This window comes from Camellia sinensis, chromosome 6, assembly GCF_055761805.1.
Source record: "Camellia sinensis isolate YWXY chromosome 6, ASM5576180v1, whole genome shotgun sequence".
NCBI lineage: Eukaryota > Viridiplantae > Streptophyta > Magnoliopsida > Ericales > Theaceae > Camellia > Camellia sinensis.
The window spans coordinates 182258618-182285897 of NC_138966.1; positions in this window are offsets into that span (position 1 = coordinate 182258618).

Here is a 27280-nt window from a genome sequence, read left to right on the forward strand (position 1 = left end):
TCCCTGGACATTTGGTGCCTTCTCGGGTGCTGGAACTCCTGGTGGGGGAGGGGCTTGGTGCGAAGCAGATGCTCCATTTTGCTGTTGCAGCCGGGTGATTAGCTCAGCCTGCTGGGCCATGATCGCAGCCTGCTGTTTGGCAAATTCCGTCTGCCGGGCAGCGTCTTGCTGCATGAGTTTCATACTTTCTTGGAGTTGACGCATCATTTCCTCCATCCCTGCCATGTTCTGCTGTTCCGGCTGACTAACTGGTGAGGTGACTAAAAACTGATAAAAACTGAGGCCTTAGCCTGACTATTCACCGGTAGGGTGGATAAGGGCCACCGATCTGGTAACTGCTGAACTGGTGATCTGTGCCTGATTGGCCCTTTTACCCTGCCTCTGGCAAAGGAACACTGATTGCCTTTGAACCGAATCTCTGACCTGACAAAGTCTATCAGCACAAGTCCGATGAACCTTGGGGATTATTGGAACCTTCTGAAGCTATGATTGCATGACTACCCCCCTAGCAAAAGAGAAAACATGCAGCATCTCAGCCTGATTTCACCAAAATAGATATAAGCAGCCAAATAACTGTGCTCTCTACTGAATTCTGTCCAAGATTCTGCCTGTAAACTGATACCCTCTGGTAAAACTGATTCCCCAAATACTGATCCTGATGCCCATAGGCCTGATACTCAAACTTGCAAAGTGATACATGCATTCCTTATAGAGACGCACTCTAAAAGCACATAGCAAGCAAAGAGTGCCAAAACACCCCTATGTTGGGGGTAGGGTTTCCCTGTCCTATTTTGTCAGGAGCTAGGGTTTCACTATGCACGCAGCGGTTTCAAACAACCTATCGGGTAAGCAACATGTCCTAGTTTGGAATGGTCACTACGGATTCCGAATATGTACTAGGTCGAATGGTCAAAAGGGTGCCCCGGTAAAATCGGGGTTTGTGTTCCCATACTGGCAGAGCCCACAACCGGTCATCCTTATGGTCATGCCTTGACAAGACAAGCCTCCAGCAAACCGTTCAGGAATAGCAGATGGCAAACACGGTGTCCTAGGCGCACCAATGCACATGCAATGCAAAGAAACACATAAGTGTAGTCAAAAACAGATATCATGAGTTCGAGTCAAGTTATCTAAGTCCCCAGTAGAGTCGCCAGAAACGGTAGACGTCCCCGAACGCCCCGGGAGGATGAGTCCCGTTTTGTTCGTATTGGAGTTCACTACAAGTTCGGACTCTCAAATTGTCACGGTCCTAAATCTGAACCAAAGAGTCCAAATCCGGCAAATCATTTTCAGAAAACAGATTTTGAAAGAAGTGCCAAATATGGACTGCTTTGCCAGATACAAAGTCGCCACCTAAATGTTTTATTTTGGGAAAATTTAAGAAACCCTGACTCGTTTGCCTAAGGCCACGCGCCCGTCATCACCAAAGTTGCCTCGGCTCGGGAACTTGGGTACGATTGGGGAAGGTCACGTCGTGAGCACCCCCGCTCGCTCGATCAAAGATCGGCCTCTACTAACCATGATATCTAGTTTTGAAAACATTATGCGTTCTTATTCTGGTTATTAGTCTAGATTTACTATGTGATGCGCACGGCATACAAGTATAGACTGGATCGTCTGAATTGGAACAAAGCATTTCATGTTTATTTTTTAAAGTGGTTTGATGGTGCTACCCGCAAGTAGGCTAAGACGTAGATTTGCCACCCTCGGGTGGGCTTAGAAAAACATGATTTTGCCACTATCTAGTGGGCTTAAAACTCACAGTCAATGCATTTATTCCAATTCAAATAATCCAACCTTCACCCACAGGCATTCAGGCAGTTATATCACATAAGCATATAGCCTCATGGTAAGCATGCTATCATGGCAGTCACTCACACACATGCAAGGATGCTAAAGCATAAACACTTACCGAGTACTCCAAGCCAAAACAAAAGCTATGTTAGAAATCCATGCATGATCCTAACTATACAGAAATGCCTAATGCAACACATGCAAAATGCAACTCATGCAAAATGCAACTAAGATAGGCTCGGCTATTCTAAAGATGACATGTGAAATGCTACAACTAATATGGATTCAACTTGGAATTGAGATACAAATGCAGTTAGTATAATGCGCCGAGCCTGGTGCATGCAAGACAGATGAATGAATGCAAATATTCTATCATGCCGTATGCTAATTGAAACATGCCCTAATCTAACCATCATAAGCTGATAAATAAAAGGGAGAAAGACGTGGGGTTGGAAGACATACATCACACACACGCACACTTATTACAACATTGCCCTCACGCAGAGGGTCTGAATAAATAATACAGTCCCAAATGAATAAATAATACAGTCCCGAATAAATACAGAATCCTAATTAATTAACAAATTAATCTAGGAGAGCAGTAAATTAGCACGCGAATCCATGGGCCGCCTCAGCTATGTTCCAAATGATGAATGATGCATGCTCGGGTTGCCTTGTGCGGAGAATCACTTGCGATGCCCCGATTTGCCTCTGTTTGCAATTATTCTTGGGATATGTGCCAAGCTCTGGAAGGTTGCTGATTTCTGATTTGCTGCAACAGAGAGCAACAAAGGGGCATGGCAAAGTATTTTCACATATGTATGCATGACTATTCTTCAGGGAGTGTAGTCCTCGATCCTCGTGCCACCAATCACGCATCTCGATGCATGATGGCCGAAAAGTCGAATTGCATGACTCAATATGAAATGAATGCACATATGGACACAACAAGGCCTAGACTCCATCATGGGTAATCCGGAGTGTCGGCGACCGAGAATTGAGACACGTTCCGTCACTCGGAGTACGAAACGTCCCTCGTTTCCCGTGCTTGGGCTAACTCCTATCCCAAGCACAATGCAATATGCATGACATGCATGAATGCAATCCTAACATGCAACCTAGCATACGAAATGCTATGAAATGGCACACACAATGCACGATGTAGCGAGGCATACACAATGCTCTAACATACAACCTTGCATACGCAATGCTATGAAATGAAATGGCATACACAATGCATAATGGACTTACACTAACATGAGTGGACCTCAGCCACACTCACATCAGTAGTCATTAGGTGAAAATGAGACTCTCGAAATGCGTGCACGCATGCACGCAAGCCGAGGACCGAACCTAAGGCATAACATGTAACTCTAACAAGGCATGGCAAGGGATGCAAGATGGCATGCAAACTCACAAATTCCAGCACTGAAATATGATGCTAAACAGTCCCGAAACATGGAAAAATGGCACCCGATGCATGAGATGAAACCCGAAACTTGAAACTAGGCACATGGAATGACTTATAGCTATACAAAGCATGCATTATTTGATCATGAAGTCTAAAGACAAAGCCTAGGCAGTCCCAAAACATGAACATTTCCAGTTCAAAGCGTGGCCAAAAGATGCTAGCATGGTGGAAAAAATAGCATGCAATCTTGACTAGCGATCATGGTTTACATGGCAAGTATATGAAGCATATGGAATCTCACCAAACCAAAAAAAATCAGTGAATAAATCATGTGAAAATAGGCCCAAATAACTACTGATATGCAACCATGGTATGCAAAAATAATGAGTTACTTTGGAGGGCCATGCAAGGAGTTATTAAGCACATGCAAGGTAGACATTTAGCATGGCATAAAAAACTATGAAAATCAAATATGGTAGTCCTAAAACTCACCAAATTGACCCTGCAAAGTGACTTCGAAGCATGCAAGATAGGGTCTCTTTGGAAGGCCAAAAATGACCACCAAACAAGTCAAGGTGAGAGGGGGTCACCCCCCTCTGATTTGGAGGCTCAAAATAGTGTGCTAGCCACTGAAAATCCACTGGATTTCAGTGGCTAGAAGGCCAAACCAAGCATGCAACAAGAGCTTAGGTGTAAGGCTCAAAATATGGGACAATCAAGCATACAAGGAAGCATATGACCTCAAACAAGAAAATTCCCTGAATCAAACATGAAGATGATGTCAAAATGAGACTTTTTACAGTTAATAACAGATCTCAAAAGTGAACACAAATAGGGCTAATCTATCATGCAAAAATGGCCCTAAAAGTGAGAATAGAGACAAGGGACAGCAGCTGGCCCCAAACAGTGAAGAGCCCTTCAACAAAGTTGAAGAGGGGCTCAAAATGAAGCACTTTACAGTTTGGTTAGAAGCCCAAAAATGCTTAAAAACAGGACTAACATATCATGCAAGAAATAGCCATAAAAGAGGGATAAAGAGGCAGGTGGTAGCAACTGACCTCAAACAGAGGAGAGCCCTTAAACAAAGTTGAAGAGGGGATCAAAACAAGACATTTCACATTTTATTAACAAGTCCAAAATAGCTCACAAATAAGCCTAAAATATCATGTAAAAATAGGCCTAAAAGAGAGTTTAAACACAAAGGGGGAGGAGGAGGCCTCAAATAGAGAAAGACCCTTGGTCAAACATGAAAAGGAGATCAAAATATGACTATTTACAATTTAGGTCGGAGCCCAAAAATGTAAGAAACAAAGGCTAAGATTGCATGCAAAATAGAGCAAAAAGATAGAGAAATGAGGCACACCCTTGTAGTCCAAACTTCCAGCAGCTTTTGGTCTGAGAAATGGTGTTCCTAAGCTCTGAAAAACAGCCTCAAGTTACTGGAATGGAGTATGGAGGTGTGGTGCTATGAGTGGTAATGTAAAGGGGGTAAGAACCTTAGGGTTTGAAGGGTTTGGAAGAGAGGGAGAGGGAGAGTTGTATGCAATACCCCAATTGGTTTTGTCAACCCTTAGAAATGGAGGAGAGTGATGGTTTTAAAGAGGGAGAGAGGCCAAGGAAAGGGAGGGAAAAACAAATTCAAATTTCCCCCCTAAAAGGCAGCCCCTCGGATACAGGATCTGGGGGGAAACAAATTGCACAGCTGGAATACACTTGGAGAGAGGATCATGGCCGGCCAGGTTCAAAAGGTTCAGGTGGTCGGCCGGCCACCCACCATGACCGGCCGGCCAGGGGTCAAAAGGGTCAATGAAAATTGCTGGCCGGCCACCCAAAAAGGTGGCCTCTCATGTGTGCACAACACAAATATGTGGTCAAAACCCAAAAAAATTAACCAGGAGAGAGAAAAGCCAACTTTTTAGAGGGGTTCAAAAGGGTCAGAAACAATTACTGGCCAGCCTATACATATTGGCGGCCTCCCAGGTGTGTACAACACAAATATGGGGTTTAGGGCTAAAGAAAGTGGCCCCGGGGTGGTCAACATTAGCTTTTTAGTGAGAAAAACGGGCGACGGAGAGCGATAAAGAAATAAAGCTGGCTTTTTTCAGAAAAATTGCTGGCCTCCCACCCTCCTACAAGCTTTCTAGCAATGAAAATAAGGTCTCCACCAAAAATGAACCAAAACAGATGCAAAACGGAGGTTCGGGGACCGAAACGCGCGGCCTGAGGCCCCGAAAATGGGCTGTTAAACACCGGAGGTGGCATTCGACCACGAAGTTGGTCTCTCGAGCCACAGTGTCCCCCAAAAAGGAGGAAATAAGATGTGTGCCGAAAACCGGAGCAAATGGAGGTGGTTAGGCGGTCCCGAACCGAGGCACACGGCCGTCGGCTTCGAAAAACCGGAAACCGGGCTCCAAATGGAAAAAATGGCCTACGACCACGAAACATAGCCTACGGCCACTGAGAGATGATCTACGAGACCTCTCCCTCCCTTCGGGAAGAGAAAACAGAGAAAACAGAGCCTGGTTCGCAAACCGTGGCAAGGCACGAAAGAGTCCGGAAGTCCGGAGGCAAGGCTTGCAGCCGGGACTCTGAAACTTCTGAACGAGCACAATGTGCAATATCACCGAGTGCTCAATCAGTGACGTCTGAGTCTTAAGGTCGGTCAAAAATGGAGTGTCTACAACACTATGAGTAGTGATCGATCCTTCTTACAAATCTTATCATGCTAACAAAATGATGTACTAAACAACTTTAAGAAAAAAAAAAAAGGTTTAATTATTAGTTTTGCATCTTAAAAATTATGAAAATTCATTTTAATTAAAAAAATTACATCCAAAATTTGTGTTTTTTTATTTCTAGATTAACAAAGTTGATTTAAACGTGAAATTTATTTCCCAAATGCAAGTCTTCAAAAAAAAAAATTCTTGATTTATCATGTTCATGATTATTCTTTCAATCATTTTAATGTTTTAAGAAAATTCTTTGGTTAATTGAAACCAACCTCAACCCATGATTTAAATTAATAAAATCTTTAAATCAATTTAAAAAATCATATTTATTTATAAATTAAATAATTCAAAAAAAAATTAGCATCTCTTGATTATATTTCCCAATCTCTATCTTATAAGATTAGGTAAAAAAAATAAAAATAAAAAATAAATAAATAAATAAATAAAAACAAATTGCAAATTGCAAATGCCAACAATGGAGGGACGAACAATCATGCTTCAGTGAAGAATTTACAAATGCCAGATGAACAACAATGCCAGGGTGGAGCTGCGGGATCCTAAGCTGGCACAATCAACTACTAGTGAGATGGAAAAACCTAAACCTACTTCCTCAATGGATGTATTAGTGGTGAACATGGGAAACCCAAATGATGATGGTGAAGGCTTAGGAATAAGCACAAGCATGCAAATATGCAAACAAACAAAATCATTACAGATCATTAATGCTAATGGAGAAAATTCAAATGAGAGATAGAGGGAATGAAGATTTACAGATTTAAACTGAGTCCGTCAAAATCACAGAAACAGACCAGAAATTTCAAGAATATGTTGTCGATTCAGTTGAAGAAGTTTGTGAAATCGAAGAAACTTGTCAAAATCAAAAACTCCTATAAGGTCTCTACATCCGAGAACGTGAAATTGGTTTTTGTTTCCATCAAATAATCTGAGAAAATGAAAACAGAGAAGGCTGTTGTGAAGAAGAGGGGGAGAAGACGAAGAGACTAAGCCAAGTCAAGACTCGAGAGGCTCTGAAGAAAAAGAAGAAGAAAGTTTTGACCCCTGCGAAGAGGAGCGCATCCAAGTCGGTCTAGGCCCTTGATTATGATGATGATGATGTTTAATGCAAAATCTAAATGCCCGAGTCACCGCCATAACTGACTCACCCGACTTAGTCTTCTCTGCTTTAGATTGTTACCACAGAGGAGGAGCTAAGGCGGTGGCGGCGGAACCGCAGGAAGCCATGCGGACGCACCAAGGATTCTCTAGAGTGTTTTTTTCTTAAAGTTTCTTAAAGTGGTGTATTGTGTGGTCGAGATTTAATGCTGAAAAATTGATGTGACTTGTCATTAAATCTCAGTTACACAATGCACCACTCTAAGAAACTTTAGAAAAAAAAACTCTAGAGGATCCTTGCTCATGCGGACGACAGGAAGTGAAGATGAAGAGAGAGAGAGAGAGAGAGAGAGAGAGAGAGAGAGAGAGGGGTTTAGGAAATTGGGGATTCAAGGCTCATTGGGGTCACGTGCCCCGGATTTTGGGATTTTTTTTATTGTTTTTAAAATTTTATAAATATAAAGAAAATATTTTAAATAAAAAATTATAAAAATATTATTAGAGTGAAATGTCAATGACATTTTAAAAATTATGAGAATAATAATGGTTGTTTTAATTAAAAATGAAGAGATTATTATAAATCATATTATCTATGAATTTTTTTGAATGTAACGGTGATGCCATTGTTATTGACATGCAAGTATAAGTAATTTTATTATAGAGATATGAAATTTATTGGATTGTTAGTTACATTTGACACATGAGGTTCATTCTCTATGTGTTCATGTACTATTGGTTGGTGATATCACATGTTAATGATGACGTGGTATTATCATAATATTGAATTTTTAATCAAATTTTGTATAATTTTTTTTATTATTATATAATTTATTTTAAGATTTATATCTATATTTTTTTGTATTATTCATGATATATTAGTTACAAATAATATTATTTTTTTGATATTTTTCAAAATTAATTATAAAAATATGCATGAAATTTTTATAAAAATTTTAAATATTATAAATTAATAAATATTTTTTCTAATTTAATTTTCTGACTCTGCTACTGAAAAGGGAGATGCGAGGAGTGGGAGGGTTTATGAAGGAAGAAAGGGGGCGACACAGAGATGGTGTTGACGATGAATACTAAAGAGAGACGTGTACACAATATATATATACACGTGGATAGTTTAGTAATTGTATCTTTGTGGTAATGATAAATACATCCATAATAATGAACTTTTCACCGATTTTTTCTTAATAAATAAAAAGAAACTTAAATAAAATATAAGGGTCGCGTTTGATAAAGTTTTTTAAATATAATTTAAAAATAAAATTATATTTTGAATTTGTATATTTTAAAATTATGATTTAAATGTAAAAAAATTATTTAATTAAAAATTTTGAAAAGAATTTTTAAAATTTAATTCAAATTATTAAATTTAATTCAGACTGAAAAACATTTTGTCTATAACAACTTATTCAGCCAAAATGATCAAATTACCCTCATTATTCATTTCCGTCCGTTGAATCACGCGTATAGTATAGATTATGCATTACGCTGAGAGAGCCATATGAATCTCTCTCCTTTTTCTCTTTCTAGAAAACCAAGCCTCCTCTCTCTCTCTCTCTCTCTCTCCTCCTTTTCTCTCTCTTATCTGCACCCGCCGCCCTCTCTTTCTCTCTTATCGGGCATCGCAAGGGATTCTCCGCACAAGGCAACCCGAGCATGCATCATTCATCATTTGGAACAAAGCTGAGGCGGTCCATGGATTTGCGTGCCAATTTACTGCTTTCCTAGATTAATTTGTCAATTAATTAGGATTCTGTATTTATTCAGGACTGTATTATTTATTCATTTGGGACTGTATTATTTATTCAGACCCTCTGCGCGAGGGCACAACTGTAATAAGTGTGCGTGTGTGTGATGTATGTCTTCTAACCCCACGTTTTTCTCCCTTTTATTTACCCGCTTATGATGGTTAGATTAGGGCATGTTTCAATTAGCATACCATATGATAGCATGTTTGCATTCATTCATCTGTCTTGCGTGCACCGGGCTCGGCGCATCATACTAACTGCATTTGTATCTCAATTCCAAGTTGAATACATGTTAGTTGTAACATTTCACATGCCATCTTTAGAATAGCCGACCCTATCTTAGTTGCATTTTGCATGTGTTGCATTAGGCATTTCTGTATAGTTAGGATCATGCATGGATTTCTAATTAGCTTCTGTTTTGGCTTGGAGTACTCGGTAAGTGTTTATGCTTTAGCATCCTTGCATGTGTGTGAGTGACTGCCATGATAGCATGCTTACCATGAGGCTATATGCTTATGTAAAATAACTACCTGAATGCCTGTGGGTGAAGGTTAAATTATTTGAATTAGAATAAATGCATTGACTGTGAGTTTTAAGCCCACTAGATAGTGGCAAAATCATGTTTTTCTAAGCCCACCCGAGGGTGGCAAATCCATGTCTTAGCCTACTTGCGGGTAGCACCATCAAACCACTTTCAAAAATAAACATGAAATGTTTTGTTCCAATTCAGACGATCCAGTCTATACTTGTATGCTGTGCGCATCACATAGTAAATCTAGGCTAATAACCGGAATAAGAACGCATAAAGTTTTCAAAACTAGATATCATAGTTAGTAGAGGCCGATCTTTGATCGGGCGAGCGGGGGTGCTCACGAAGTGACCTTCTCCAATTGTACCCAAGTTCTCGAGCAGAGGCAACTTTGGTGATGACGGACACGTGGCCTTAGGCAACGAGTTAGGGTTTCCTAAATTTCCCAAAAATAAAATATTTAGGTGGCGACTCTGTATCTGGCAAAGCAGTCCATGTTTGGCACTTCTTTCAAAAAATCTGTTTTCTCAAAATGATTTGCTGGATTTGGACTCTTTGGTTCAGATTAAGAACCGTGACAATTTGAGAGTCCGAACTTGTAGTGAGCCCAAATGAACAGAACGGGACTCACCCTTCCGGGGCGTTCGGGGATGTCTACAGTTTCTGGCGACTCCGTTGGGGATTTAGAGAACTTGACTCGAACTCATGATATCTTGTTTTGACTACAATTGTGTGTTTTTTTGCATTGCATTGCATTTGCATTGGTGCGCCTAGGACACCGTGTTTGCCATCTGCTATTCCTGAATGGTTTGCTGGAGGCTTGCTTTGTCAAAGCATGCCATAAGTCTGACCAGTTACGGGCTCTGCCAGTATGGGAGCACAAACCCCGGTTTTACCGGGGCACCTTTTTGACCATTCGACCTAGTGCATATTCGGAACCCACAGTGACCATTCCAAGCTAGGACAGGTTGCTTACCCGATATAGGTTGTTTGAAACCGCTGCGTGCGTAGTGAAACCCTAGTTCCTGACAAAATAGGACAGGGAAACCCTACCCTAACATAGGGGTGTTTTTGCTCTCACTTATCTGTTATGTGCTTTAGAGTGCGTCTCAACAGGAATGCATGTATTAGTTCGCGAGTTTGGGCATCAGGCCTGCGGGCACCAGTTCAGTATTTTGGGATTCAATTTACCTGAGGGTATCAGTTTACGGGCCGAATTTAGTAGAGAGTACACTCATTCAGCTTTGCTCATATTGTTCTAGTGAAATCAGGCTAAGATGCTACATGTTTTCTCTTTTGCTAGGGGGGTAGTCTGGGAACCATAGCTTCAGAAGGCTCCAATATCCCCCGAGGTTCATTGGACTTGTGCTGACAGACTTTGTCAGGTCAAAGATTTAGTTCAAGGGAAAATCAGTGTTCCTTCGCCAGAGACAGGGTAAAAAGGCTAGTCTGGCATAGATCACCAGTTCAGCAGTTACCAGATCAGTGGCCTTTATCCACCCCACCAGGAAACAGTCAAGCTAAGGTCTTAGTTTCTACTGCAGGGATAGATATACCAGTCAGTCAGATGGATCAGCAGAACACGTCAGAGATGAAGGCAATGATGCGTCAGATGCAGGAAAGTATGAAACTCATCCAACAAGATGCTGTCCGCCAAGCGAAATTTTCCAAACAGCAGGCTGCGGTCATGACCCAGCAGGCAGAGCTAATTGCTCGGTTGCAGCAACAAACAGGAGCATCTGCTTCACATCAGGCCCTCCCCCACCAGGAGTTCCAACACCCAAGGAGGCACCAAATGTCTAGGGAGATACAGACATTCCGACACGACCGGCTCCACCCCCAATCCTACCCCAATTATCCAAAACACCCACCAACCTGTCGGATTCTCCCTTTGAGTCCGAGGTGGACCCCACAGCATTAAAGGTGAACAAGCTTGAAAAGCTGTTCAAGAAATCTCAGGGTGTCAAGTCCATCCCGGACATTGAGGATGGGTATACCGATGCGGTCGTGACACTGTCGGACCGCTTTAAAATGCCACATATTGACTGCTTTGATGGGTCCGGGGATGCCATGGTGCACTTACGGCTGTTTTCAGACATATTAAGGCCGATGGGCCTCACCAGACTACAGAAGCTTTCTTTATTTGGCCGGACCCTGTCGGGTGTAGCGGCCATCTGGTATGCAAAATTGGAAGATGATGTTAAGAGGAATTGGGATGAGATGGCCGAGGCTTTTGTCGCTCAATACTCCTATAATACACAGATCGAGGTCACAACCCGTGATCTCGAGACAACGAGGTAGGAGTCTAAGGAGAGTTTTTCTGACTTCGTAACCCGATGGAGAGCCAAGGCCTCAATGATGACCACTAGGCCCACTGACAAAGACCAGATTCGGATGATTGTGCGCAATCTCCAGCCCAAGCTTATACAGAAAATGATTGTTCTCCCCTTCCCCACCTTTTTAGACCTACATGAGATGGGAGTACAGATTGAGGATGCTATGAAGCAGGGCCTCATTGACCAGGAGAAGGAGCAGCCCAGGAGGGCGTTTTCCCGCGTTCGAATGCGACCACCAGTGGTGATGCAGCTGCGAGATCTTTTGAAGTGGGCATGGTCACCACCATCGCATCAAAAATAGCTACCCCATTCACCGGTGCGTCCGGAAGTAGCTCACAAAAAACCAAATACCCACCTCGTGTCAAGAGGGTTTTCACTCCAATTCATATGCCTTTGTCAAAGGCTCTAGAGGTCTTACTCCGGAAAGGACATCTGAAACCGTTGGAACAACGGCCCCTACCCGATCATATCCCTGCAAAACATGACCAGACTAAATACTGTGCCTACCATCAACAAACCGGTCATGACACCGACAGTTGCTTTCGCCTGCGCCATGATGTACAAGATCTGTTTGACAACGGGGTCATTGCTACACCAGGTCCTGCAAAGTCTATCGGCACTTGATCAGTGAACTTGTGGGGGATAAGGTGACTATGTGATCGAGGGATGAACCACCTGAGGATAGCACTCGATTTACTCCATATATGGCGTATGGCACGCACCGTTTTGAGCATTTGGCGAATGTTACATTCTGACTTGGGTATTGAGTCAGTCTTGTTGTTTTGTTTTGAGTTTGTCCTTTTGTTTTGAGTCAGTCTTTTTATACTAAGTCAGTTGAGGTCTGTCTTGTCGTATCGAGTCAGTCCTATTGTATAGGAGTCGGGTGATCCCGGGGGCGTTACCTCGGACATCACTGTTTTGTTTCATGTTTGTCTTTTTGCTTTCTTTGAGTCTGTTTCTACCGAGGAACCAGTTGTGCCAACAGATCTCAATGAAACAGCAATGATATTCAAACTCTTGTATTTGCTTCGGCCGTGCGCCAGTTGTGCCAGAAAGTTTGAATGAAACGGCAGTACTTTTCGCCTACTCTTCTGCACCCTAAAATCATTGCATTGACCTAAGTTTTTCAAAACTTTTTGAACACTGCGGTGAAAATGAAGAGGAAGGAATTCCTCGAGTTTTGCAAAAATTTGATCATTTAAGAGAAAGAGAGGCATGCTAAGCCTTTAATGATCGAGATCATGCTTGTTAATGTGAGTACTGAGAAGGATCCTGGCTTGATCCAGATTGGTCCCACACTGTCTTCAGCGCGAGCGACTAGTCGTTTTCTTAAAAGATTTCAAAAAAAATGTTTTGCGTGGTCCTACAAAGACTTATGTGGAATCACTCTTGAGATTGTGCAGCTTAGGATCGCTCTCAGCCTCGAGACTCGATCCCTCTTAATTTCAAAACCTTGAACTTGGATTCAGAATGTTCCAAGGCCAATCATGATGTGTGGCCAGATTTGAAGCAGCCCGCGAACTAGGGGCAAGAAGAGTCAGATCAAGAAGCTTGTGTAGCTAGATCAGGAGCACTCCTCAAACTAAGGGCAAAAATGTTAGATGTGCTCGAAGAAGTGAAAGACGAAGACCGGCAATAATGCCAAACCCCAGAAGGGAGGAAAGAAGAAGACATTGCTGAAGGACAACCGAGTTCCTATCCACAACACTAGGGGCAAATTCACCCTCCATTGGATGGACTTCTACATCGTCAGCGAACAACAGCCATTCTCCTGGATTCAGATGACTTCAGGATCTCAAAACCATTTGACATGGACAAAGTTGCACCTTTACCCTTGAGAGGCTCGCTGGGCCGAAAACCAGGAAGGGCGACCCAGGCAAAAGTTAGAGCAAGAAAAAGAAGAAAAAGAACAAAAAAGAAGAAAAAAAGAAAAAGAAAAATGCAAAGAATGAAGAAAAGAAAAGAAGAAAATAAAAAGAAAATATGAAAAAAAAAGAAAAAAAGAAGAAGAACTGAGCTCGCAAGGTTGAAAACCCGTATAGGGCGGCCTTGGCAAAAGTTAGAGCGTAAAAGGAGAGGTTAAATACCCGAGTGTACCTTAACCCCGAACTACGTAAGGCTTGATTCCCATCTTTGGGATACGTAGGCAACTTCATTCTGAAGTCCAACCGTAAAACACTTCAAATTGATTGTGCCCATGTAATGGTTTTGATCATCTTTGCCTTCTCTGTATCCGAGAGTTCGGTTGTGTTCGTCATTCTGAGGACTGACTACAATGCGCTGCGGTGCCATTCAAACAAGGGGCAACTTTTCGTTGCCATTCAATGCGCCGCGGTGCCGTTCAAACAAGGGGCAACTTTCCGTTGCCATGTAGCTCTCTTCAAGCAAGGGGCAATTTTCCTTCGGATCTTGAAGTTGTGCATCTTAAGAGTAGGTTTTGTGCTCGTTGAGCAGTGACCATCTGCAAAAATAGTTTTTGAGAATTTTTTTTTTAATGAGGTTGACTAGTTCTCTTGAAAATTATTCCATCCTTTTAAAACTGGACCGTTTCTTGGACACAAAAAGGAAAATTTTCAGTGTTCATAACCTAACTTGCATGATTTCAAATCAGAAAATCGAACAAGCATGTTAATCTAACTCTCATGTCGGTCAAAATTGTTTTAGTCGAAAATCAAAACAAAAATGGTCAAAATGATGAACTAGGGGCACAGTTGAGTCAGGCTTCCTGTCTTAGCAAGGAGACAACTAAGTTCACTCTGCCCATGCGGATCATACACCGGTGATAAGACTCTATCCACACGGTCCCCCAAGAAATAAAAGCAATCACCGCTCAAGGTACATACAGTAACCTTCTGACGGTAGCAATCTATAACAGCCCGGTATGACGATAACCAGTCCATACCCAATATGACATCAAAACTATGCATGTCAATTAATACAAATGCAAAAGGTAATCAACGACCCACAACCTCGATGTGACTCTGACATCCTTGTTTCAAGATAATCTGACCACCAATAGGTGACTCTACACAAATAGGAGATGCTAACCGTGCCAACTCCAAACCCAAAACTGATGCAAACGCATACGAAATAAAAGAATGGGATGCACCCGTATCAATCAACACATTAGCAACTGAATTACAAAACAAAAAGGTACTTCTCACCACAGAAGGATCAGGTACAAGATCTTGCCCTACTACTGTATACATATATCCAGTGGACCTCTGCTCAACCTACTCACCCCTCGGAGCATAAGCCTGATGCACAGACTGAGCCGAAGAGACTCCCTGATTTGCCCTTGAGGCCTGTGCTGACTGTGCTGGCTGGTAACTTTGTGTTTGTCTCAAACAAGACGCACCAGGTGTACTACCTGACTGTGGGAAAAACCTCTTCAGGTGCCCCGCCTACTGCCACTGATAACAAGTAAGCGGCTGGCCTCTCCCCTGACTCTGGCTCTGAAAACGAGTCGAAGATGATGTTGCTCGCTGTCGTCCTCCTTTTTGAGGACAAGTTGGAGACTTGTGGCCCAACTGACCACACTTATAACAAGTAAAATCTCCCTGACCACCTCTCCCAAAACTTAAACTCGGTATTGGAAAAGTGGACCTCGACTGAAACCCTGGGGCTGTTGAGAGTTAGAACCCCTCTGCCTCTTACTATCCCCCTGACTATCCTGACTCCTCCTGGAGTCCCTCATCCTCTCCTCTTTAGCCTGCATAATAGTTTCAAGATGGGCTACAGCTTGTACAAGGCGCCCATATTCCCTAGTCATAGACTCGGCCACTCAAAGAATGAGTTCGGTCCTTAATTTCTTCTCAAACTCCAAGCAGTGGCGTTCCTCAGTCGCCACTAACTTAGGTGCAAACCTGGATAAACTAGTAAAGGTGGCCTCAAACTCCGTCGCTGGTGTATTCAGCTATTTGAGCCGACATAACTGATCCCTCAATTTCTCCCTAACAGTGGGAGGCAAAAACTTTTCCTGAAAGGCATCAACAAAAGCCTCCCAAGTCCCTCCAATGCACTCATGCACATACTTCCACCACTAACCTGCATCCCCCTTTAACTGGAAAGACGCCAAGGTCACTTTCAACTTATCATCCTTGATACCAAGCATCTCGAATGTCTTCACTAATTGTTCTAGCCACTCATCTGCCTTCAATGGTTCCTTAGGATCACCCACAAACTCATCCAGATTGGACCGGAAGAACTCCCACTTCAGAAAAGGTGGCCCTGCTTCAGCTATTTGGGCCTGCAATTGATTCTCAGCTCGGAGAATGCCCATAGATTCCCTCAATGCTCCGACCATTTCACGGGCTAAGGCGCCCATGGCCTGTTGATTAATCGGTTTGGCCACATTGGCTTGACCAACCCCTTCTTCCTGTGCCAGAATATCATTCGGTAAATGCACCTCATGCCTCCTAGGTCTACCATGCCTATTACCACCACGAACACATCCTGACATCCTAATAAAGGTAACAACAGGGTTAGCACATTTATATACGTACCAGGTTTAACTCAGTCGTGGTCTAATACATTGGACAACAGTAAATCATTCCACATAGGCACGTAATCAGATAAACATCTACGAATTTTCTTCCTAGATAATGACCGTCCCACAGCGTTGCTAGAGTTTCAATTAGAAATTGCAGTGATCAAGTGCTCTTCCAATAGGACTTCCACAAACCCGTAGACCCAATAAACATCTTAGGAACCAAATCCCATACCCACATAAGCACATAAGCATGTTATCACATAAGCATACAATACATGCTAATGTCTCAATCAAGCAAGACAAACCCATTGTGTTACTAACCACTTCCCATGTACCCAAAGTATTCAAACCTGGTACGCTCTGATACCAAGTTGTAACGCCCCCAAAATAATACAATAAAGATAACTCATAAGTGGAATAAACATGAGAAACAACATACTTTCATACATCAGAGTTTACTGTTTAACAAACAATTAAATGCCCTGTAGGCTTACATCTTTCCAAGTCATTGCTTGGTTACACAAATTGAGTCTCGCTCATCACACCTTAAGCCCTTGGCTTTACAAATACCAACAAACACACAACAATACATAGTTAAGAAGCTCTTGCTTCCCAAAAGTCCATCCACGTTATTGCCTTGGAGGAAGCATCTCATCTACACCTAAAAAATGGTATCCACTTATAGAGTGAGCCAACAGCCCAGTAGAAATAATCTAACACAATTTATGAAGTTTAGCAAAGGTATAAATACCACTTATATAAACAATACCGATATGGAAGTGTCCGCGAGGCTTAAATATCCATATGTCACTAAGGCCATTCTTATCCCATCTTCCAATTTATATATGTTACTCAATTCATGAGTTAAATTCATTATATTACAATCAACCAAAATGAGACTACAACTCAGTGGTACTCCAATTATGCAAAACACACACATAAACACTTCAATCCCATTTTACGGATATTTCGTCCGCAGGAACCGTCACCCATGTATAATAAATTTCGGGTCTTTCACCTAGGACACTCAGGCCAGCTTGCTTTAAATGGAGTCCATCCCCTTTCTCCTCCCAAACAAATATGCATATGCAATGTATTAATAAACATAATAATATATGGAGTACATCCCTTATCTCCTCCCAATAAACATACATATACAATGCATTTATGGAGTACATCTCTTATCTCCTCCATCACTTATCTTCTCCCAATAAACATACATATACAATGTATTTATGGAGTACATCCCCTATCTCCTCCCAATAAACATACATATGCAATGTATTTCCAACATGGTCATATTCAATGACACTAACAATAAATTAGCATTAAATCATCTAATCCTCATGCAATTTCTACAGCAATCATAACTATCCTCTACTGTAGACACCCCATTTTTTACCGTCCTCAAGACTTGGACGTCATCTTTTGAACACTCGATGATCATCCTTGTTCGTGTTCGTCTTGAGTTCTCGGAGGTTTCGGTCACGCGCCTTGCCTCAAGACCTCTCGACTTGTTTGTTTTGTGCTTGGTTGTATACCAAACACTTGTGTTTTTGCTTCTAAGCGCAGGGAATGGCTTGTTGGCCATCCTCACACCTCACCAGCCTTGGCTTGAGGCCACCGGCCTAGTTTTCTTACTACCGGCCAAATATTTTGGTCGGTCGGCATTGTTTTTGGTCGGCTGGCCATTTTTGTTGGTCAATCGGCCATTTTTTCCAACCGACCCCTGTTCATCTACTTTATGCAGATATTTAGTGCTAGCTGGAACAGCTGGCACGCACAATTCACCCCCTCCATACACGTGTATGGAGGGATTTGTCTCTTGCTTAGCTTGTTTTGGAAGCTTTGCAAGATTGGAATTCTATAAAGAGGGAGTTTCTCCTCCCTTCTCATGGGTTCTAGAGTTCCAGAATTAGGGTTAGAGGATTTTGTATCTATCTATCTCTATATTTCCCTCTCTTTGCCTTTGAGTGTGTAATAGTGTTCTAAAGATGATTTTGTTCTTAGTTTTGCACTAAGACACCTAGTGTTACACCATACCTTGGAGTTGAGGTCCCTTGAGGCTAATCTTGGGGTTCTTGGGTTGATTTAAACTCAGAAAAAGTGCTGGAGTGGTGTTCTTGAAGAAAGTCAACAAGGGTGAGAAACTTACCCTTTTATTCCCCATTTTTGCACAAGCTTTTAACCTATCTTGCATCTATTTTTAAGCTTAAGTTATAACTGATAAAAGTTATATTTTTAAGTGCTTAAAATATTTGTTTAAGATCACTTTGGTGTTTGGGGTTGTTTACCCCTTCTTAGGCCTTGTTTGGCCTTATTTTTGTGCATTTTTTGTGAGCTCCGGGACCACCTTGTATTGGCCTTCTCACCACTGAAATCTAGAGGGATTTCAGTGGTGGGGATGGTGTTTTGAGGTCCTAAGAAGGAGAGGGTCATCCTCTCTCCTTGTTGTCTTCAATACTTGTCATATTTGCCTCATGTATGAGCACCTTGTTTAAGTTCATGTTGGCCATGTATTAGTTGATATTTGGTGTTATTTTTCCATGATTTACCTCTATCCAAAGTTGGTTTAGACGTTCCATACACGCTATGTATACTTGTCATGTAATCCCTCGATTTTGCCTTAACATGCACCTAGCATTTAGACCACTATGCTTACTTGTTTTGGCCTAACTCCATGAAGCTTTTGGCCTTCTCTTGCCATGCTAAAGGTCTGATTTTGGTTGTTTGGGTCATCCATGACTTGCTTTGTATAGCTACCATGCAACCTGGCTTGTATGCTTTGAGTGTTGGCTCCTCTACCATGCTCTATTTGCATCATTTCAGTGGTTTGGCACCATTAGTTATGATATTTTAGTCCTTGTTTCATGCTCGTATGCTTGCATTTATAACTCCTTTAATGCTTTAAAGAGTTAGGGTTGTATGCCTCATGGATGTGTCATTGTGTATGCCATCATGTCTAGGCATTTGAGATGCCATCTAAGTGGGTTTTTGGGCTCATTTTAGTATGTCATATCTCTGATTTTGGTCGCCTAAATCATGCCATGTTTGGTTGTCTTAGGCGTAGTGTAACACCTCTTTGGTGGCCTTGTATGCCTCATGCCTTGCCCCTTTTGTTTTAGCTTGTTTTAGCTTTGGCCATTGCATGTTTTAGGCTTACTTTGGCATGATTTGGAACTGTTTTGGTCCACTTTGGTCATTTGCTTCATGTGTCACATGATCATGGTTTGAGCCTTTGGGCTAGTTTCAAGCTTTTTGTGCATGACTTGTTTGCATTATTAGGTTGATTTGGCATCATCCTTTGCATGTTTTTAGAGCATTAAAATGTTTGCCATTTGTCCATGTTTGCCTCCTTTTAAGTGTGCTTAAAAGTTGCCCTTCGATGCTTAAGTGTCGGACCATTTAGCATGCTTGTTTGCATGTACTTTTGTCCTTCATTTCATAGCATTTTGGCCGCTGATTTGGACCTATTTAAGAGCTATCCATATTGGTTTAAGACCATCCTCGCATGTTGTTGCATGCACATCTTGCATGTTGTCGCATGCTTGCTCCATTTTGCCTTTTGTTGCATGCCATGTATGGTTGCATTGTTTAGGTCATAAGCTTATTGACATGTTATAGCATGTTAGTTCAAATGTACCTTGTTGTATACTTGGCCGTGGCATGTTGTTGCATGTTTAAGTTGTGATGCATTTGGCATGCATTCTTCCTTTAGTTTTGGTTGCTTAACATGTTGTCCGTGTTGCATCTTACATGCTTGCATGCTTAAGTTGCATTTCGCATGCTTGTTAGCTTGCATCTTGTCATATGCTTGATATGTTGTCACATATTATTGCACGCTTGTTACATGTTTGAATTAGTTACATGCTTGTTCACATGTTCATGTTGCATGCTTAGTTTGCATGTTTAGGTTGCATATCATTGCATGCATCTCTTGCCTCTTGAATCAATTATGATAGGGGTTGGAGGCCTCTTATTTGTTTTGTGTGCTCATTTGATATCAAATGCGTACTCGACTCATTTGGCCATCACGCATTGAAATGCGCGATTGATGGTCCGAGGGTCGAGAACCATGTTCCTCTAAGTCTCAAACATGCTCAGGAGGGTGGTGGTGCATAAATTGCTTTGAGAATGCATTGCCATGCCTTGTATGTCCTCTGTTGCAGCAAACCAGTCTTCTGCAGGAAGAAATGGCCGGCCGACAATTTTCAGTGCCGGCCGACTATCAATACCCAGCCGGTGGTATAATTTTTGGTCAATGACCAGTTCTCCATGGCCGGTGGTGTTTCCCCTTGGTCAGTGACCTCCCACAGTGCTCAGGGAGTAGTCCAGAAGTAACCTTGAGACTTGTGTAGTCCTCAGAGGTGTAGAGCAGTGTAAACAGAGGCAACATGTGACATGGCAGTGGATTTTCGAGCGGGGCCGAGCGTGCATGCATTCGTCCCTCTTCCCAAGGCTGTTTTACTGCTTTCAGTAATTTAATTAATTTGTTTAATTAATTAAGGTCTGTAATACTTAATTAGCTTGTTAGTTAATTAATTTGTATTATTCATTCAGACCCTCTGAGAGAGGGCAATTTTGTAATAAGCGTGCGTGTGTGTGATGCATGCCTTCCAACCCCACGTCTTTCTCCCTTTTACTTACCTGCTTTCAATGGTTAGTTCTAGGGCACGTTTCAATTAGCATCCTTATGCTATGCATGCTTGCATCATTCATCTGTATTGCATGCATCAGGCTCGGCGCATCATACTAACTGCATTGAATTTCGATTCCAACTTGAATACGTGTATTGAGTTGTTGCATTCCATATGCCACTTTAGATTAGCCGAGCATATTCTAGTTGCATTTTGCCTGCGATGCATTAGCCATCTTAACATGAACTAGGATCATGCATGATTCCTAACTAGTTTATTGTTTTGGCTCGGAGTACTATGTAAGCTTTTTATGCTTTAGCTTCTTGCATGTGTGTAAGTGTTAACATGACAGCATGCTTACCATGAGGCTATGTGCTTATATGATATAACTGCCTGAATGCCTGTGGGTGAAGGTTGGATTACTTGAATTGGATCAATTCATTGAAATTCGTGTTTTAGCCTGCTCGAGAGTAGCAAACCTTAAACCATTTTCCAAACAAAACGGATACGCGATGCTTTGTTCCCAATTAGGCGATCTAGTCTATACTTGTGTGTTGTGCGCATCACATAGTAATTCTAGCTAATTAATCGGAATAAGAACACATACGTTTTCAAAACTCGATATCATGCTTAGTACAGGCTGATCTTCGGATCGGGCGAGCGGGGGTGCTCATAGCTGACTTTCCCTAATCGTATCCAAGTTCCCGAGCCGAGGCAACTTTGGTGATGACGGACATGTGGCCTTAGGCAACGAGTCAGGGTTTTCTAAATTTTCCAAAAATAAAATATTTAGGTGGCGACTCTGTATCTGGCAAAGCAGTCCATGTTTGGCACTTCTTTCTAAAAATTTGTTTTTCAAAACGATTTGCCTGATTTGGACTCTTCGGGAATTTATCAATCTCACATCGCACATTGTGGGATCAGATTAAGAACCGTGACATTTGAGTCCGAACTGTAGTAAGCCCAATGAACAAAACGGGATTCCCTCCCGGGACGTTCGGGGACGTCTACATCCACCGATAGCCCAATACGATTATTTCCAAGATATATTCAATATCGGGTTTAATAGTTTATTCAAAACCTTCATAGGTGAGATAATACATATCCAATATCACCATTTATATCGATAACCATCCAATTTAACATACTCAATGTTAATTCCAATTATTTATACAAAATAATCATTTTATCAAATTGGGGCAAAAATCCCCTTTTTCCAATAGTAACCCAAATACCCAAAATCAACTATTTTGGTACACTAAGAGTTTATATTCAACCCCAAACATCATTTATCTCATACACATCAAAAACCCCTATTTTCATTTTACACCCAAATCTTAGATTTGTCCAAACCATAACCAAATCTCATCATCTATACACAATAGCAAATAACTAAGCTAAAAACCATACTAGAGTGTAGAAAATCCCTACCTCAAGTGTAGAAGAAGAAAAGAGTTGAAACCCCCAAAATCAACGACGATGAAACTCAATCTCTACCGCACACAACGAAGCCCTCGAGAAGTTACACAACTTTGACGAAGCAACTATGGCCAAAATCCCTATGGATTTGGAGAAATCAAAGAGAGAAGATGACTTTTAGAGAGAGAGGCTCTAGATCTGGATATTTTTGAGCTATATAGAGAGAGAGGATTGCAAAAAGTGATTTGAAAAGCTACATTCGCGACCTGATAAAACACGGTCCACTCGAGCGTGGAAACCCCTGCTCGAGCGTCAGACATAGACTCCCGCTCGAGCATGAAACCCTGCGCTCAAGCAAGAAATACATTCTCCCAGTATTTTTGCAGATACAGTCCCTCCGCTCAAGCGTTCGAATTCCCACTCGAGCGTGGAGCAAAATTTGTGAAGCCTGCTCGTGCGGAGGAGCCAAATTCTGGGCAACAAAGGCTTGTAAAAACAAGCAACCAACCTGTTCCAAACACACAACTACAACCCAATAGCCAACATTAAGGGAAGACAAGGGAAACAAGACATAAACCACCCTCCAAACCATACAAACTTGAGTCCGAAACACGAAAAGAGACGGGTCAAAACCAGGGTCGCTATAGGTTACAGTTTCTGGCGACTCTGCTGGGGATTTTATGAAACCTTGACTCGAATTCCATGATATGACTTTTATTTTCAATTATATGTTTATTGCATTGCTTGCATTGGTGCACTTAAAGTTCCTGTGTTGCACAGATATTGGTGGGAGTACAGGCATACTTTTTGTGACACTATAGCTATCTTTACAATACTTTAAAGGTCTTATGTTGTAACATTTTGAGATCTCTATGGTTCTCAAACTTCGAAGAGAGGCTATATTGACTCTTTTGATTTCCTGGGATCTTTATTGGTGATGACCTAAAGGACTCTTTGGTAACATCACCTTGACTTCAACCCCTAGAGTAGAGCTAACCTTGTACATATAGTGAGCTATAGTAGCTTTCAAAATTAGGACGTGATGCTCTCTTATTTCTAGGATGTATGATGCCGCTTGTTTGAATAGTGAACCCTAAATCATTTCAAAAGCTAAGACAGGGTACCCCTACCCCCCATAGGGGTGTTTGTTCTCATTTTTGTTATGTGTTATGTGCAATGTATTGGATCTATACAAGGGTTCTTAAATTTGAATGGGTGGTTCAAGCATTTTTTTTGTGAGGTTGTGTTTAGTTTTTCGATGATGCATACAGTGGTCAGTTGTGTGAATTGGAGCAAAATGCTGCCAGAATTCTGATTGGAGGTCCTATTTTTGTTTTTGCAAGGTGGTTATAGCACTATAGCTTCAAAGTAGTCTATTATCCCCCAAGTTTTGTAAGACTCGCACCAGTAGACTAGTCAAAGTACCCTTCCTTCGCCAACTGCATCATTCCCAATCACCTCCCTAAAATTAGTGATGGCTCAAATTCTGGAGAATATAACAAACATGTTTTTATCCTTCCAAAGAAGCATAGATGCTATCGCCAATATGGTTGCCACTAACAGTGATACTCTCGCTAAATTGCAACACCAATCTAGGATGTCCACTGTCCAACCACATCTAGTGACTTATCGCAATCCACCTCCACCTGCTAATGCCAACTCCTCAAAAATCAACACAATCGTTGCCACCACTACCAGCATTGCCAATCCCTTTGGCAATAATGGCCCACAAACAGTAGAGTTAACCCGATCCCCAAATAAACCCTTTCATCCACTCCACATGTCTCCAACTCGTGCCATGGAAATCCTCGTAGAAAAGGGGCACCTCAAGCTTCTTGATCCCTGACCTCTCCCTAATATTCTACTAGCCAGACATGACCCCAATAAATACTGTGCCTTTCACCAACAACATGGTCATGAGATTCAAGATCTCATTAACGGTAAAGCCATAGCTCCGCCTTAACCCCAAAGACCCAAGGTCATCACCCTACCCAAAGAACCCACAAAATCTACCAATAATGGGTCAATAAACTTGAGGGATAATGCAACTAGCTCTGTGATCGAGGGATGAACCACCTACTAATCGCACACATTTCTTTCCCGATGTGGTGAATGACATGCACTGTTTTAGCAATTTGAGAATGATTTCATTTTACTTTCTGAATTGAGTGTTAAGTCTAAGTTTGATTCCACCCAGTCTGTAGATTTGGGATTTCGAGTCATTCTAGCAAGTCTAAATCTATTGATTTCAGGAATGCTAACCTAGACATTTCTGTCCTGTCTAGGTCTTCTTCGTCATTTTCTTTTGAGTCTGTTGTCATCGCTGAGTCGTAGTTTCTTTTCAATAAAAGTGCCATAGATTCTGCCTACTTTTCTGTGCCTTTAATTCATTGCATTGACCAAAACTTACAAAACTTTTTCCAAAACTTTGATAAAAATGAAGAAGAAGAAATTCCTCGAGATTTGCAAATTTTGATTCGACTGAGAGGAAGAGAGGTGTGCTAAGCCCTTGATGAATGAGATCATTTCTGTTAATGTGTGTACTAAGAAGGATCCTGGCTTGGTCCAGATTGGTTCTATATTGTCTTTATAAGAGCACGAACGATTAGTCACTTTGTGAAAAGATTTCAAAAAATGTTTTTGCGTGGTCCTAAGAAGACATGCCTAAAATTGATCTTGAGATTGTACAACATAGGATCCCTCTCGAATTGAGGTCCAACCTCCTTAGCTTTCAAACCTTGATTTAGAATGTTTAGTAGTTAACCAAACTATAGGGCTTGCATAACCGGAATGGAGGCAGAACTTGAACTAGGGGCAATAAGGTCGGATATAATTTAAATTGGAAGCAACCCTTGAATTAGGGTCAATAAGATCGAATGTGACAAAGTTTCAAGTTGGATCATTTCTCAAGCTAATGAAGACTGAAAAAGAAGTCCAATCCTAGAATATGAGAGAATGAGTTTTATTACTAAAGGACAATCAAGTTCCTATCCACTACACTGGGGGCAAATTCAGACCCAATTAGCTTAGTCCCTACATCATCGTGTCTATTTAGTCAAGTGTAGTAGTCATTCTTATAGATTTAGATGGCCTAGAGATCTCATAACCAATCAACATATACAAGCTAAAATGAAAGTACCACCCTTGAGAGGTTCACTGGGCTGAAAACTCGGAAGGGCGACCCAGACAACAAATGTTAGAATAGAAAAAAAAAACGAAAATGAAAAAAAATAGAAAATAAAAAAAATGAAAAAAAATTTGAAAAAGCTCGCAAGGTTGAAAACCCGGAAGGGCGACTTTAGCAAAAGTTAAAGCACAAAAGGAAAGTGTCAATACCTAAATGAACCTTAGCCAGAACTACATAAGGCTTGATTCCTATCTTTGGAATACGTAGGCAGCTTCATCCTGAAGTTCGGCCATACCCATTTTCAACTCACTCATCCCATCCATATTGTCTGATGTATCTTTAGTCAACTTGGTTGCCTTATTCACGTTTGCATGGCTCGTCTCTGTTCGGCTCTGTTTAGTTCAGTTCGATTCAACTTGGCTTCATTTGGTTCGATTCGGTTTAGTTCGGTTCGGCCCAGTTCTGCTCGGCTTCGTTCGGTTCAGATCAGTTCGGTTCGGTTCGGTTATCACTATTGCTATAATAGAGCCAATTCAGGATTATCTGGCATGGGATTATGTACCCCAATGGTTGATTCCATGTTGGTCGGGTAGTAGCCATTTGTAAAAATAGGTTTTGATTATTTTGAATGAAGATGATTAATTTTTCTAAAAAATTATTCAATTTTTGCAAAACCAAACCATTCTTTGGACTTGAAAAAGGGAAAAAATTTCAGTACTCACAGCTTGACTTACATGATTTCAAAACAGACCATGGAATAAGTATGCTAATCTAACTCCCATGTTGATCAAAAAAATTTTACAAAAAAAAAAAAAAAAAAAATCAAGAGAAAAAATTCAAGGCAATGAACTAGGGGCATAGTCGAGTCAGAGATTTTGTCTTCTCCCTGCTTGCTTCATCTTTCAGTTGGCACGACAACTCTTTGGCCAATTCATCAGTTCGTCGGCCAACTTTTTAGTCGGCCCACCAGTTTCAATTTCAACCCATCATGACAAACTGCAGAATCGCTTAGGCTCAATGCTTGTGTTTCAAAGTCACATTTTCAAGTTCCTTTCATATCAGTCAGTGTATATAAGTGCGTTTGGATCGTTTTGCTTAGTATTTCTTTCATTAAGTCATTCTTTGATTCTGGTCAGTATGGAACCAGTGTCCAATTCAGATTTCAAAATTCAATCATTCTCAAATTCAATCAAACAAGTTGTTTTCAAGCTCAAAGTGATATGTCAGTCATGCCATTGATGTGAAAAAATGAAACTTATTTTATTGAAGTCAAGGGATGAAATCCCGGATTGCAAAGACAAAAGAGAGAGAGAGAGAGAGAGAGAGGGAAAGAGTAACATTTCCTCAGTTTTCCGGCAGTTGCCTCGCTTTATCTTTACTCCTGTGAAGCTCTTGAAAACTCTGCCTCGGCCTTGGCAGAGCTTTCGAAAGAGATTATTCCTCAATGGCCATTAAATTGGTTATGCGAAGGAACTCCTAATCGGGCCGCGGAGGTGGCCTGTCATTTCAGTTCTTTGTTCTGCTTTTTCAGTGCACTAATTTTTACTTGAGAGTCCTTGTATATACGTTGGAGTAGGGAGAGTTGTGCAGTTAACTGATGTAGATCAAACATCTTGTTCTGCAATCGACGGGACAAGGTGGAGACCGCAGTCCTGGTCTCCACAAATGACCTCAGCATATATGAGTTTGCTTCGATGTCAGACTGTGCCGCCATTATTTGCTCAACTGACATCACTGGAAAGATGAAAACAGGAGAAGGAGGAGGAGCCCGTGGTTGAGGTTCAGGGGAGTCAGAATCAGTCATCCCTATCGTGGACTCATTCAGGTCTGGAAAAAGAATGAGAGAACCGAGTGAAGAGGCCATGGCAGAGGAGAGTAATACAAAAGAAGGAGGTTGCAGAGCGGTGGTAGAGAGAGTTTGCAGGCTTTT